The sequence below is a fragment of the Aotus nancymaae genome, unplaced genomic scaffold (assembly GCF_030222135.1).
Source record: "Aotus nancymaae isolate 86718 unplaced genomic scaffold, 86718_ANA_hifiasm-v0.15.2.pri h1tg000014l, whole genome shotgun sequence".
Taxonomy (NCBI): Eukaryota; Metazoa; Chordata; class Mammalia; order Primates; family Aotidae; genus Aotus; species Aotus nancymaae.
In genome coordinates this window covers 33789497-33804692 of record NW_026988425.1, presented here as the reverse complement: position 1 = coordinate 33804692, position 15196 = coordinate 33789497, and the positions used below count along the sequence as shown (strand labels likewise).

At 47.1% G+C, this 15196-nt stretch overlaps 1 protein-coding gene across 3 annotated transcripts in view; it reads right to left on the bottom strand.

Annotated features, from left to right (window-relative positions):
* The window catches only part of RAI14 (retinoic acid induced 14), a 188169-nt gene extending 173491 nt beyond the window's left edge, over nucleotides 1-14678 (bottom strand). For 2 of the 3 annotated variants that reach the window (XM_021671869.2, XM_021671872.2), the window contains exon 1: nucleotides 14109-14255. The gene's annotated coding sequence lies outside the window, so the exon portion shown is untranslated. Of the gene's footprint in view, nucleotides 1-14108; nucleotides 14256-14661 lie in introns of those variants that run through there. The other variant, XM_021671870.2, reaches the window with a different exon arrangement.
* Between the last annotated feature and the right edge of the window lie 518 nt (nucleotides 14679-15196).

The window sequence follows — 15196 nt, the reverse complement described above, 5'->3', positions numbered from 1 at the left end:
GGGCTGACAGCAAACTGGGATGGAGGTTTCCATGTCTTGGCAACAATTTGGAAAAGCAGAACATTTAGATAGTTATGTACTTCTCTAACATGAGGACATTTCTGTTCTTTAAGAAATTATTCCATCCTGCACAACTCTCTCTAACCTATAAAAAAGAAAATGCTTGTCCGGGCACAGTGGCTCATGCCCATAATTCCAGCACTTTGGGAGGCCGAGGCAGGCGGATCACCTGAGGTTGGGAGTTCAAGACCAGCCTGACCAACATGGAGAAACCCCATCTCTACTAAAGATACAAAATTACCCAGGCGTGGTGGCACATGCCTGTAATCCTAGATGGAGTTTTACTCTTGTTGCCCAGGCTGGAGTTGGAGTGCAATGGCATGATCTTGGCAGGAGAATCGCTTGAACCTGGGAGGCGGAGGTTGCAGTGAGTCTAGATTGTGCCATTGCACTCGAACTCCAGCCTGGGTAACAAAAGCAAAACTCCATCTTAAAAAAAAAAAAAAAGGAAGTAAAGAAAATGCTGCTGCAATTCTTCAGGACAATTTAAGCCCTGATATTACACAAGTGGAATCCTAAAAACATCACCCCATGAGATAAGAATGGGACAGAGGTGCACAGTGCTATTGTTCAAGAAGCCACACACAAAAGTGCTCACAGCCCGGCAGCCTGCCACCCGAGCCTGCAGCAGTTATCACCAGGACAGGATGAGCGCCTCCTTGTTTCTTTTGCCACAGTGGATATAAACACCCACTTTCCATTTATTTGGTCAAAGGGGCATAGAATCAAATGCCCTTTGTTGTAGGGGCTATGCACGTAAAATAATCAGGGGCTGTTTTAAAGAGACAGAAAGCAAGCCTGTTGCCAAACAAGGCACAGACATTAGCAAAGCCATCAGGAGACAGGCTTGGGATAGGTATCACTTGGAGGAAATCGGTGCATCATGTGCCTGTCTCATTAGGCTTTTAGAGACTGTAGAAGAAGAGCAGTTGAAAAAGGAAACAAACAGCACACCCAACACTGTGCAAAGGTGTATAGCATAGAAACAACCTAACTGCTGGCCGGGCGCGGTGGCTCACGCCCGTAATCCCAACACTTTGGGAGGCTGAGGTGGGTGGGTCATGAAGTCAAGAGATTGAGACCATCCTGGCCAACATGGTAAAACCCAGTCTCTACTGAAAATACACCTGGAGTCCCAGCTACTCAGGAGGCTGAGGCAGGAGAATCACTTTAACACGGAAGGCAGAGGCTGCAGTGAGCCTATATAGTGCCACTGCACTCCAGCCTGATGACAGAATGAGACTCCATTATCAAAAAAAAAAAAAAAAACCAAGGACCTAATTACCTAGGAATTTATCAAGATTGCTGAGTGGCTGTATACATGAAGTTACTGGCAGACATGAGTTTTTCCTCAAAAAATAAAAACGTTCCAAGAAAATCTTGGATGGTAAGTACATGAATATTGGCAATAGTTTCCATGCTTATATTTTAAATAGTATTTTTCCCCAATTTAAAAAAGCTCAAAAGAAATGCAAAATGTTTTTCTCAAAAGAGAAAAATGATATCGACTCCTAAGAAAATCTAAGATTTTTTTTTATTTCTTTAAACAAAGACCCAAGAAGGTTCTGAGAGCGCTTGAATCATCTTGCACCCATGATAAATGGAAACTGGGCCTGAAGTAGGTCTGTGCTTGGAGACACAAAGATGGAAAACTCAGCACCTTGCCTGGTGCTATGGCTCCCTGATACGTTAAATATAGGACGCTGAACCTTTCCTGGGGCCCACCTTTTTTTTTGTTTTGTTTTGTTTTGAGACAGTCTCGCTCTGTTGCCCAGGCTGGAGTGTGGTAGCATGGTCTTGGCTCACTGCAACCTCTGCCTCCGAGGGGTTAATGTGATTCGCCTGCCTCAGCCTCCCAAGTAGCTGGGATTATAGGTGCACACCACCATGCCCAGCTAATTTTTTTATTTTTAGTGGAGACAGGATTTCACCATGTTGGCCAGGTTTGTCTCAAACTCCTGACCTCAAGCGATACACCACTTCAGCCGCCCAAAGTGCTGGGAGTACAGGCGTGAGCCCACGACTGCCTTCACTGTCCTTCATAGAGAAGAAAGAAAATGCTGCAGCCCGTTGTCCATGAGCCTCTTGGCTCACAAGTTCCCACATCCATTGGGTGGCTGAGAAGAGGCCACTGTGCATGGCTGTCCTCTCTCAGCAACAGAAGTAATTCCTTTCATTTTTGAAAAAGGATCAATCACCAATATGTCAGCTTTCATGCGAGGAGATGTTCCAATTACTTCAGCATTCTTGTCAAATTGAGAGGCACAGCACAGAATCTGTGAACTCATCGACAAAGCCTGATGAACATTTGTTTACATGGTTCTCACATACAGCAGAATGCAAGGGCCTGGGTCCTGTACCTTTTCTGACCTTCATGCTGTTGCTCAATGCCACTGGCCTCCCCTGGAACTCCCAATTTTCACCCTCTTCTTCAAGGTGAATTGACCAAGTCTATATAAGTCTTCTGCACTTAAGACTTTGGATTCTTCCATCAAAAGACAAAAGTAGCCCAAGGAAATTCTGGATGGTAAATATATGGTTGTTGGCTATAATTTCTATGCCTATGTTTTAAATAGTTTTTTTCTGATGCAAAAAAAAAAAAAAAAAAAAGATTAGGGGCTCAGGCAGAGCATGGTGGCTCATGCCTGTCATCCCAGCACTTTTGGGAGGCCACAGCAGACAGATTGCTTGAGCTTAGGAGTTTGAGACCAGCCCAGGCAAAATGATGAAACTGTCTCTCCAAAAATACAAAATTCAGCCAGGAGTGGTGGTGCACACCTGTAGTGCCAGCTACTAGGGAGATAAGGTGGGAGGACTGCTTGAGCCCAGGAGGTCAAGGCTGCGGTGAGCCAAGATTTCACCACTGCACTCCAGCCTGGAAGACAGTGAGATCCTGTCTCAGAAAAAAAAGAAATGTGAAAACATTTTCTCAAAATAGAAAAATGATATGAATTCCAAATAACAATTGTAATTAGCTACATACAGGACTCTCGAGGTCACTGTTGACCTATGAGAGAAACATACAAGAAAAATGGTAGGAGCCTAGCGCTGTGCAGCCAGCACTAGGGTCCCATCCATCTCTGCCTCTCATTAACTATCCCTTTCCAAGGGGCCATTTCTCTAGGCCTCAGCCTCATCTGTGAAAATAATTCCCACCTCCCACCCACCGCCACCACCACCGCCACCCCATTCCCACCACTAATAGTCAGCCTTGTATTGTAGCAGATTGCGACATATCTAACTCACCTAAAACTCTTAAGTCCACGAGGGCAGGGCTTGTCACTAATCCAGAGATCTTCTAATACCCAATTATCCCATCAACACATACCACTCGCGGGAAACCCAACAATGACTATGGCCAGCCCTGACCTTATTCGGGGACAGTCCAGCAGCAAAGTGCTTACGGCAGAGAAGGTGCTCAAGTCAATTACACTGACCCATGGAAAAAGCTGCTGTCAGGTCAGCAGCCCTTTTTGCTCAGTTTTTGACTGAAATGGCTTGAGGACATCACCTAAGGTAAGCACTGATAGAAGCAGCTTCTGCCACAGCAGCCCCTTCCCCCGGTCACACTACTTCCCACAGAAGCACGTTTTACTCTCAAACAGCAGGGGCTTCCAGCTGATGGTCAGTTACCCAACTAGAAGTGTAGCCTGTCTTCTTCAGGTCCTCATCAAGACAGCCCCATCAGGCTGGGGGGCCGAGAAGGGAAAAGCCAAGGGCCAGTTGGGGATATGTTCCCTACTGGGCAGAACAGCCAAAGGCCTACTTATGAGTCTAAGAGGACCCGGGACATCTGTGTACCTAGGAGGACTGTGAGGCAGGGCCCAAGACATCTCCTGTGAGCCTAGGAGGACTATCAGGAGGGACCCGGGACATCTCCTGTGAGCCTAGGAGGACTGCCAGGAGGGACCGGGGACATCTAGGAGGACTGCCAGGGGGGACCCGGGACATCTCCTGTGAGCCTAGGAGGACTGCCAGGAGGGACCCAGGACATCTCCTGTGAGCCTAGGAGGACTGCCGGGGGGGACCCGGAACATCTCCTGTGAGCCTAGGAGGACTGCCAGGAGGGACCGGGGACATCTCCTGTGAGCCTAGGAGGACTGCCAGGAGGGACCGGGGACATCTAGGAGGACTGCTAGGAGGGACCCGGGACATCTCCTGTGAGCCTAGGAGGACTGCCAGGAGGGACCCGGGACATCTCCTGTGAGCCTAGGAGGACTGCCAGGAGGGACCGGGGACATCTAGGAGGACTGCTAGGAGGGACCCGGGACATCTGTGAGCCTAAAAGTACTGTCAGTGGGGGGCCTGGGACATCTCTGTTCCCTCCTGGAAACAGCAAAACTGGGAAACTGCTGCCACCAAAAGCTGGAGACAGAGCAGACCCAACTCCAGACCAAGCAATAAGTGACCCTTGGGGTGAGAAACTTAAGACTCACCCTTAGAATTCACCAGGTCTCTGTGAAACAGTCATACTACAAAACCACCTTTTTATTGCATCTACATTGCATTTTATTACATGCAATAGATATACTTTCTAAAAATGGCCAACAGTATGTAGATTGGCTGACATAGCAACCAATGACTGGTTTTTCAATTGAGAACATATAACCCACAATTATTACTTTTCACTGCTCTATGATAGGTTCTCAAGCTGTCCTGGGGGATAGGGGAACATGATACAAAAACAGAGCCCTTGTAATTGTGTTCTCAAATTATGAGAGGTGGCTGTTGTGGGTTCTTAACCTGGGTATTCCAAAGAGGTTTATAAATGGCCTTAGGGCAAGGAGTTCCATGAAATTCATGAGACTGATAAAAATTATGAACTTATAGCATCATTGAACATACATCAGTTTCTCCAAGGAAGAATGGTCCAAAATCCCCATCAGATTTGCAAGTGTCCATCTATGCCTCACAGATATATATATTTATTTATAATTTTTTGAGACAGAGTCTTGCTCTGTCGCCAGGCTGGAGTGCAGTGGCATGATCTCGGCTCACTGCAACCTCTGTCTCCCGGGTTCAAGCAATTCCCCTGCCTCAGCCTTCTGAGTAGCTGGGACTACAGGCGCGCGACACCACGCCAACTGCTAGATGATCTTCTTCTCTGGTTTGCAAATGGATTCCTTAGAGGAAAAAAAAAAAAACACTTTACTCTGTGCTCCCCTAGTGCAAAAGGAAGCTTCTCCGGCCTTTTATTCACCAGCTAACATTGCCAGTTTTCTGAGTGTCTATCACTTCAGCCAGCAAAAGGAACTGGACAGATGTAGTGAAAGTGAAAAGAGGTAGATGCTGCTATTAGTTTTAGAGTTATTACCTCTTTGAAAAGAACAGCTAAATTAAGGAAACTGATTGCAAAACCATTGAATCAATCCAATTGCCCATCAGTCAATGAGTAGATAAACTGTGGTGCACATATAAATGATGGAATACTATTCAGCCATAAAAAGGAATGAATTAATGACATTCATGGAGACCTGGATGAGACTGGAGACTAGTATTCTATGTGAAGTAACTCAGGAATGGAAAGCCAAACATCATATGCTCTCACTTGGAAGTGGGAGCTAAGCTATGAGGATGCAAAGGCTTAAGAATGACACAATGGACTTGGGGACTCAGGAGGAAAGGGTGGGAAGGGGATGAGGGATAAAAGACTACAAATAGGATGCAGTGTATACTGCTCGGGTGATGTGTGACCAAAATCTCACAAATTACCACTAAAGAACTTACTTATGGCCGGGTGCAGTGGCTCACCCCTATAATCCCAGCACTTTGGGAGGCTGAGGTGGGCAGATTACAAGGTCAGGAAATCGAGACCATCCTGGCCAACATGGTGAAATCCCGTCTTTACTAAAATACAAAAATTAGCTGGGCATGGCGGCATGTGCCTGTAATCCCAGTTACTCAGGATGATGAGGCAGGAGAATCACTCGAACCTGGGAGGTGGAGGTTGCAGTAAGCCAAGATCACACCACTATACTCCAGCCTGGTGACAGAGCTAGACTCTGTCTCAAAAAAAAAAAAAAAAAAAAAAAAAACTTTCTTATGTAACCAAACACCACCAGTTCCCCAATCACCTATGGAAATAAAAAATTTAATGAATAATTAAGCAAACTGAATTCATCTGGAAATCATAAGGAAAAAAGGATTATCTTATCAATAGCAATAACTAAAAGGGATATGAAAAATTAAGTTGAGCTTTAAAAAGGTAATATAATAAATAATTGTAAGGGAAACTGACATAGTAAACGATAAATTGCTTATGTTGGGTTCCTTGATAATAAGCTTTGGTGTTCACTAAATGTCAATTTTTTTCTTTTTTTTTTTTTTTTTTGAGACAGTGTCTGGCTGTCACCCAGCCTGGAGTACAGTGGTGTGATATTGGCTCACTGCAATATATAAATACATACACACACACACACACACACGTATGTAGATATGGGGTTTTGCCATGTTGCCCAGGCTGGTCTCGAACTCCTGAGCTTAAGTGGTCCACTCTCCTCAGCCTCCCAAAGGGCTGAGATTACAGGCATGAGCCACTGTGTCTGGCCTAAATGTCAATTTAAGAAAAATAAATAAGGAAAGAAAGAAAAAGATTCCATATATTTCCTTCCACTGTACAGTAAGCTTCTTGGACTATGTGACCACCTTTTCTCACAAGTAGACTCTGTTTATTTAGAAGCAGGGATTAGCAAATTGTGAAGAACTTCCCAAAGGTTTCCCCTTGCCCAAGTGTGACATATGGTCATGGAATTATATGTCAAGACTGTAATTCCCAGTGAATGCCATTCACTACAGAAGGGACTGGACTAGATCACAAGTAAGGTTAGATGAGGTGATACTGATCACGAAAGCCAGCTGGTGAATCAATCAAGACACAATGCACAAACTTCCCCAAAGAGTGCATAAGGAGGAAAAGTGTTTCTTTCACATCTTCTGAACATCTACTTGGCACTGTGCTACTGATTTCTATCTTTTGATTATTGTTTAAATTCTCCTTTAGACTAGGACAGCTCTGTATCTAATGACCACCATGAGGGGCTTAATGACCTCTGAGGCGGGAGTAGTTCAGAGATGTTTATCTCCTACTGTGTGGCAGATACTCTACTGGACACATAGAATATAAAATTGAAGAACAAGGCATGCTTCCTTCAGTCAAATAGAAGAATGTTCTTTTTTTTTTTTTTTTTTTTTTGAGACAGAGTCTCGCTCTGTTTCCCAGGCTGGAGAGCAATGGTACGATCTTGGCGCACTGCAGCCTCCGCCTCTCAGGTTCAAGTGATTCTCCTGCCTCAGTCTCCTGCGTAGCTGAGATTACAGGCATGCGCCACCACACCCAGTTAATTTTTGTATTTTTAGTAGAGACGGGGTTTCAACATGTTGGTCAGGCTGATCTCGAAATCCTGACCTCGTGATCCACCTGCCTCAGCCTCCCAAAGTGCTAGGATTACAGGCGTGAGCCACCATACCCAGTCTCTGTTTTGTTTTTAAACACATGGTTAAGTCAGTAAGGTTACTTTTTATTTATTTTTCTGAGACAGGGTCTCACTCTGTCGCCCATGCTGGAGTGTAGTGGTGCAGTTTTGGCTCACTGCAACCCTCGATCTCATGGGTTTAGGTGATCCTCCCACCTCAGCCTCCTGAGTCACTGAAACTACAGGAAGGTATCAACATGACCAACTGATTTTTGTAGAGACAAGGTTTCACCATGTTGCCCAAGCTGGTCTAGAACTCCTGGGCTTAAGCAATCCTGCCTCAGCTTCAAAGTGCTAGGATTACAGGTGTGAGCCAACATGCCCAGCCAAAAGTTATTTTTTAAAATACTTATTAGATTTGCTGATAGCCTTCTGTGAGCCGATGTCAAAGATGAGGCTAATTTTTTTGTTCATTGTAAATGGCTGGAGCTATTAAATTGGTATTTGATGAACAATCTTTACCTTTTTTTAAACCACCTGTACTTTTCAGTTCATGACTAACTACAAACCAAAGAGAAGAAATCTGTTTAGTCGAGGCACGGTGGCTCACACTTGTAATCCCAGCACTTTGTGGGGCTGAGGTGGGTGGATCATTTGAAGTCAGGAGTTCAAGACTAGCCTGGCCAAGAGAGTGAAACCCCATCTTTAGTAAAAATACAAAAATTAGCCAGGCATGGTGACATGCACCTGTAATCCCAGCTACCTGGGAGGCTGAGGCAGGAGAATTGATTGCACCTGGGAGGTGGAGGTTGCAGTGAGCCAAGATCACCCCACGCACTCCAGCCTGGGCAACAGAGCAAGACTCTGTGTCAAAAAAGAAAAAAGAAATCTGTTTAAATTGTGCAATATTTTAATAATAATCATATAATTCTATGCTTATGGTTTTCAGCTTAAAAGTTAACTAGCCCTATCTCGATCCATAATATACTAATTTCTTTCAACATGATTTTATTACAGAGGATAAAATGATTTTATTTCAATATTCTAGTAATGTTTTAAAGGATGTCATCAGTATTATATACCTAATATAGTTCATTGGGAAAAAAATCCAGACTCCTTTTCCCTATCACCATATAAAATACACCCAAGAGGCCTCTGACATACTTAGCCTTGTTTTGTCAACTCCTATCTCATCATGCAAGGTAGAGAAAATTCAGTTGGCTTCTAGCGAAACAATGCACTGGTGCTATAACAGTGAATGTTTTTTGTGCCATGAGTTAAGGACTGTACGATATGGCAGTCTTAGAGTGTATCCAGTACCTTTCTACATATTATTTGCTCCAAGATCTTCAGATGAAGGTCCTCATTTTCCTTCCACCACGAAAAACCCATCCCTCCTCCCCCTCCAAAAAAAATCCTCATAAAGGCACAAAGTCAGGGCAATGATGATGTACACTCTCCAACAATCCAACAAAATACACTTTTTTGTTCTTAGAAACACAGTGTGGACCAGGGGCAGCAGCTTACGCCTATAATCCCAGCACTTCGAGAGGCTGAGGCAGGAGGACCGTCTGAGCCAGGAGTTCAAGACCAGCTTGGGCAACCTAAGGAGAGACCTTGTTTCTACAAAAAGTAAAAGAAAAATTAGCCAGGTGTGTTGGCTCATACCTGTAGTCCCAGCTATCCAGGAAGCTGAGGTGGGAGGATCTCTTGAACCCATGAGTTCCAGAACAGAGCAAGACCCCATCTCAAGAAAAAATAAAGAAATGCAGCGTGCTTGATGCTGCTTGGGGTGGCTGCTGGCCTGTTGGTGCAGATGCCGTGTGGAATATAGTCAGCAACTATTGGTTATACAACTTCCACTTTCACCAGATTGGAAAATGAGGTTATCACAAAAGGAAAGGTGGGTGTGCCTCCAAGCACCGTGTTACTTATGTTTTCCTCTAAATTCAGGATTAGGCAAAATGTTAGGAGAAAAAAAATCTGAAGACTAAGTGGCTTGTAGGATAAATCACACAAATTTCATATGTCTAAAAGACATATGTTTTCTTACCCTAAAGGAATCTATAAATATGAGATATGGGGCGCTTACAGATGTGGAACAACCAGCATTGTTTAGGATATCCAAGTGTTAAAGGGGAAATCCCAGAGAAAATCACAATAAAAAGCATATCCATTTGTTCATCAAACATCTGTTTAACTAGTAGGGGTCAACATTGTTCTAGACACCAGGAATACAATGGTAAACAAGAGTGGCAAGCCCCGTGCCTTTGTGGAGCTCATAATCTGATATAAATAACAGTATACATAATCTAGTATATAATACATAATCTAGTATAAATTAGCATATAGTGCTAATATAAATTACAGATTGAGTATCCCTAATCCAAGAATCTGAATCTGAAATGCTCCAAAGTCCAAAATGCTTTGGGCACCAACAGGATACTCAAAGGAAAGACCCACCACTGGAGCACGTAGGATTTCTAGATCAGGAATGTCCAACCATGTAATACAAATATTCCAAAAATTTTAAAAATATCCAAAATCTGAAACACTTCTGGTCCCAAGCATTTTGGAATAAAGTATACTCAACCTGTACATGACAAGCTAGAAGGTGCTAAGTGCCTTGGAGAAAAATAAAAGCAGGGACTAGGTCACAGGCTAGACTGGAAGGAGGTATCTGAGCATAACACCTGAAGAAGGGTTGAGGGTACAGCCATGTAGACGTCTAAGGGAAGTGCTTTCCAGGCAGTGGGAAGAGCACATGCAAAGGCTCTGAGGCAAGAATGTGCCCGGTGGTCCTTTTGTAGAGTTCATGAGCACAATGATTCCATGTGTGAGATGTGTCTGACATGATCTTAGGGGGACAAAAAAAGAATGTGCCTGGCAATTTGAAGGAATAATGAGGAAGCCAATGTGTTTAAATGCCTTAAAATCCTTCCAGCCTGAGGGGTTACCACTGGGGCAAAATACGTCACTACACAGCAACATTTTCAAAAACTCTTAGAACAGGAATGTGCCTTTGTAAATGCTTACTCCTACCCCTTAATCTTAACAAAGAAATGAGGAAGAGGAGGTTGGGTGAGTAATCCAAGGTCATTCGGCCAGTGACTGGCTGAGAAAAGGTTTCTGCACAAGAATCCCAAACAGTACCATGGATTGGTCTCATGCTTCAATTTTACAAAGAGAAGGCACTTTTTCTTTTTTGAGACAAGGGTCTCACTCTGTCATCCAGGCTGCAATGCAGTGGCATAATCTAGGTTCACTGCAGCCTTGACCTCCAGGGCTTAACCAATGCTCCTACCTCAGCCTCCCAAGTAGCTAGGACCACAGGCACACCACCACGCCCCGCTAATTTTTTTATTTTTTGTAGAGACGAGGTTTTACTATGTTTCCCAGGCTGGTCTCAAACTCCTGAGCTCAAGCAATCCTCCTGCCTTGGCCTCCCAAAGTGTGGGATGACAGGTGTGCAACACCACATCAGGCCCACTTTTCTTATTTTTTTAAAAAAAAAGAAGAAGAAAGAAAGAAACAAGCAAAAAAAGTCCAGCCAACTAATGTAATCTTCTTAGAACTTAAAACTGATCAATTTCACTTTTTTAGTCAACAGATAGCCAAGAGCATACAAGCACTCTAAATATTTGTTCAAGAACGAATAAATGCAGTGCTACCTAACCCTCTTTATCCAGCAACTGAGTGTGTAACAGAAAAATCTGTGCATAAGAAAACATCTCAGAATGTTTACTGTGCAAACTGTTATAGTAAAAAGAAATAAAAATAAAAATAGAAACAGACTGTCACTCCGCAGAAAAGGTGCCTGTAACAGTTAAAAAACTAGGCCAGGCTCATGGACTGTGGGAGGCTGAGGTGGGAGGCTCACTTGAGGCCGGGAGGTTCACTTGAGGCCGGGAGTTCGAGGCCAGCCTGGGCAACAGAGTAAGACCCTGTCTCCATAAAAACAGAAAAATTATCCAGGCATGGTGGCATGCGCCTGTGGCCCCAGCCCCTTTGGAGGCTGAGGCAGGAGGCTGAGGCAGGAGGACTGCTTAAGCCCAGGAGGTTGAGGCTGCAGTGAGTGGTCATCACAACACTGTACTCCAGCCTGGTGACAGAGCGAGACCCCAACTCAAACAAAAAACGGTGAAAACCCAGGAACCCTAATTTACTTTTGGCAGGGGAGTAAATATACTATACTTTTTTCATACACTGGAATTCTCTTTAACAGCTAAGGTGAATAAAGATCTATTAACACATGTATCTCGAAAACATAGTAAGTTAAAAATGCAAGCTATACATAGGAAGAATTATGCCATTTATGTAAAATGTTAAACACAAACTCACATGTATTGTGGATACACTGTAGTTTCAAAACATGCTTGGGAACTATGTAAGCTAACTTCACATTAGAGGTTACCTGAGGATGGAGGTAAAGGAAGAGGAGGAATAGATCAAATATTTAAGTTATAGTGTTTTTATGGGGGGGGAGGGGGGCGGGTATGTTGCAAATATGAAAATATTAGCAACTCTTAAACGTAGGAAGTGGAAGACAAGATGCCTTACTACACTCTTTTTATGTTAAAAATATTTCATACTTATTTTTATTTTTAAAGGTTGAAAAAAAGGACAAAGGAAGGGAGGGAGGAGTGGAATAAGAAGCAAAAGTTGTCTACCACGTTCTATTAATTCCAAGGCCAAGTTGTTCTTAACCTCCAAACCTGCTTCTTCACCTTTAAAGCCTAGGTAATAGTACCTGTACCTGCCTAGAACCTGCTTTGAGAAGTAGCAGACTGGAGATAGAACTTCACTGTCGGGGTTCACTACTAGTGGGCGGGACACTACATCATTCTCCCACAGAATCCTTAGGGGGCTCAGCATCCCTTCTTTCTCTTCAATTCAGGTAACAGCAATCAGATTTTCCAGCAGGGTTATAATCACACCACCACCACCTCCTCCTCCAAAAAGCCATCAAACAATAAATTCATTACTGAAGCATCTCAGTGAATGGAGATGAAAAAACTGCAACAACCCAGCATGGCACAACTCTCCCAATCTCTGTTAGGCAAGCACTGGCTAAAAGATAAGAACTGGATCAATTTCCTCACATAAAGTCGACTGCCTTACAAACCCAAGGGGGAAAAAATATCACACTTGTTAGGCATCATTAAGAAAAGATTATCAGATTATATCCATAGGTAACAAAACTCCAAGCCACAGAGTGAACAGGGATCTGCAGGCTGGGGAGAGAAAAGCCAAAATCAAGCCTCCCTGTGATTCCCGACCTCTTCTCCAACTCTGTGCAAAGCCAGAGGAGGTGAGGCTGTCCTCGCTAAAACGAGCTTCGGCTATGTCCTAGTGATGGACAGTTCCCCTCTGCCAGGCTTCTGCAGCCTTGAGACCACACTCCCCAGGGATCCGGCAGCGTTTCTCCATCCCAGGCAGCTAGACATTCTCCTCTCCCGGAAGGAAGACGGAATCCCACCCAGATCACCTGTGAGCTGCGTCGAAGGGAAGCCGCTGGTCCCGAGGCTAGGGGCCTCGAGTCCGCAGATTCCTCCCAACATCTCTGGGAGTAAAGTTGGGCTTAGCTGGGCTCCTAGCAAAGAAAAAGGAGCCTGGAAAGGCAGCCATGCTTAGGCCCCCGGGAGGCCACTTCGGACCCTCCACGCCATGCCGGGCCGCATCTGCCTTAATCCCCCGTCTGTTGCCTCTCCAGTCTCTGTGCCCCCTCCACAAAAGGGGGATGCGAAACCCAAAGGAGTTAGCAGGTGAACCCTGTAAACCGAAGAAACTAAACCGCGGACAACAACCTGCCCGAGAAGGCAGCGAAGGTGGTTGAGGACGACACCCCCCACCCCAGGCAGGGGTCGCGGGAGATGGCTGGCGCCTGTCGAGTGGCTCCACGTTCTCCTTCCTCCCGAAGCCCCGGCGGCCCCGAGTCTGCCCCAACTCCAGCATCCGTCCTCCCCACCCTCTTCGAAGCTGCGGCGGGGAAAACAAGGCAGAGGGCTGGGGCAGGCCCAGAGGGGTCTCGCCCCCGCCCTTGGGCCGGCCGAGGGGCTCCCGGGATCAGCGGAGGAACAATAGCGGACCCCGCGTCCCGGGAGCCGCCCGCAGTCTCCCGCTCGCACCTCCCTCCCCAGCTGCTCCAAGTTCAGCCGGGAGGCGGACCGGGCTCTGCAGCACCGTCGCGCGGGGGGCGAGGCGCCGCGCGGGGCGAAGCAGGTGGGACCGGGCGCGGACTCCAGGGCGCACCTCCGGGTCTCACCTCCGGTCTCCTCATTCATTCCCGCCCGCGTTCCCTCCGCCGCAGCCCCGGCCCCGCGCCCCGCCCCAGCCGGCCTGCGAGTCGCGGAGGACCGGGGAAGCACCCTTCTCCTAACTTGGCCGGGTCCTCCCGCTCTGCCCTCATCCCCACCTCCCTCCCCTTCCTCTTGCCCCCAAATCTGCCCTCCGTAGACAGTTGGCGGCCGGCGGCGGACCAGGGAGAGGCGGCGGGACCCCCGCTGCCGCCCGCCCAGCCGCTCCTCCCTGGCGCCGTCCCCAGCGCCTCCCGCGCCGGAGCTCCAGACACAAAGGCGGGGACGCGAGCCCAGGACCCCGCGCCGGGAGCCTCCCAACTCCGTGCCGCGCACTCACCCCATCGAGGCGGCGGCTGCGCTCCCTGGACCCCGCTGGCTGCGCCACCCCGCCCGCCGCTTCCCCAGGAAAACGCGGCCGCCGGGCTCGCTTCCTGCTCGGCTTCCTGCGCTCAGTCCCTCCTCCTCCCCCGCTGCGGGGGTCAGTGGGCGCCGAGCTCCCGGGCTGGGCCGGCGGGGCGGGGGCAGCCGCAGCACCACCACGTGGCCGCCGGGCGCCGGCCCCCGCCGACCTGGATCCAGCGGGAGCGGGAAGGGAGGCGCTAACCATTCCCCTCCCATTCCACCCCGCGCGGCCCCAAATTCCGTGAGTCAGGTGACCCGGCCCCGCGCTCCAGCCGGGACCTGCGGGGCTGCTCCCCGCCCTCCCGGGCCCCGGGCCCGCGCTCCCTGGCTGTCCGTGGCTTGCTTTTAGTTTCCAGGGATCGTGGGACCCTTCTCCGCGGATCTGTTTCATCCTCTTAACCTGAAGTTAGTGGCAGCCCTGCCATGCCCTGACCCCTGGGTTTAGGACGGATGAGATCCCAAATACTGTTTATTTCTGGTTAACTTACAAAGTCGTTTGTGGCTGTGGTGAGTGTTTCAAAGTCACAGATCCGAGCCCCTTCTGACCAGAATCTAAAAGGTTGTTTTCCAAAATCATTGAACAGAAAGTAAAGTAGAATGTGCTCACGTTCTCTGGACTGAACCAATTGGTTGGAGTGACTGTTTCCTAACACTCATTGGGTGACAAGGCAAGACTACCACCGTTCAGAGTTGTTCTGCTCAGGAGTTAGAAAGGAGAAACCTACAGCCTGAACTGACAGGCGAGATTACGCATGGGAACGCCTTCAAAACAGTGTGTGGGAAGCCACGGGGCACAGGCTCACTGCTCCACGTCCCCGACAGCTTCTCTCCCTATCCCAGCCCACTAAGTCCCGACCTTTGAATTACGATGGACTCCTCCATTAATTCCAAGGATTTCAAAGCTCTCTGTCTACCCACTCATCTAATTTGGGCCGGCTTTTCCATGCATTCTAGTCATGCTAACCAGCTGTGACTTCAGTTCTATTCACCAAAGCTCCTCCCTTCTCTCGTTAGCTCTGCCTC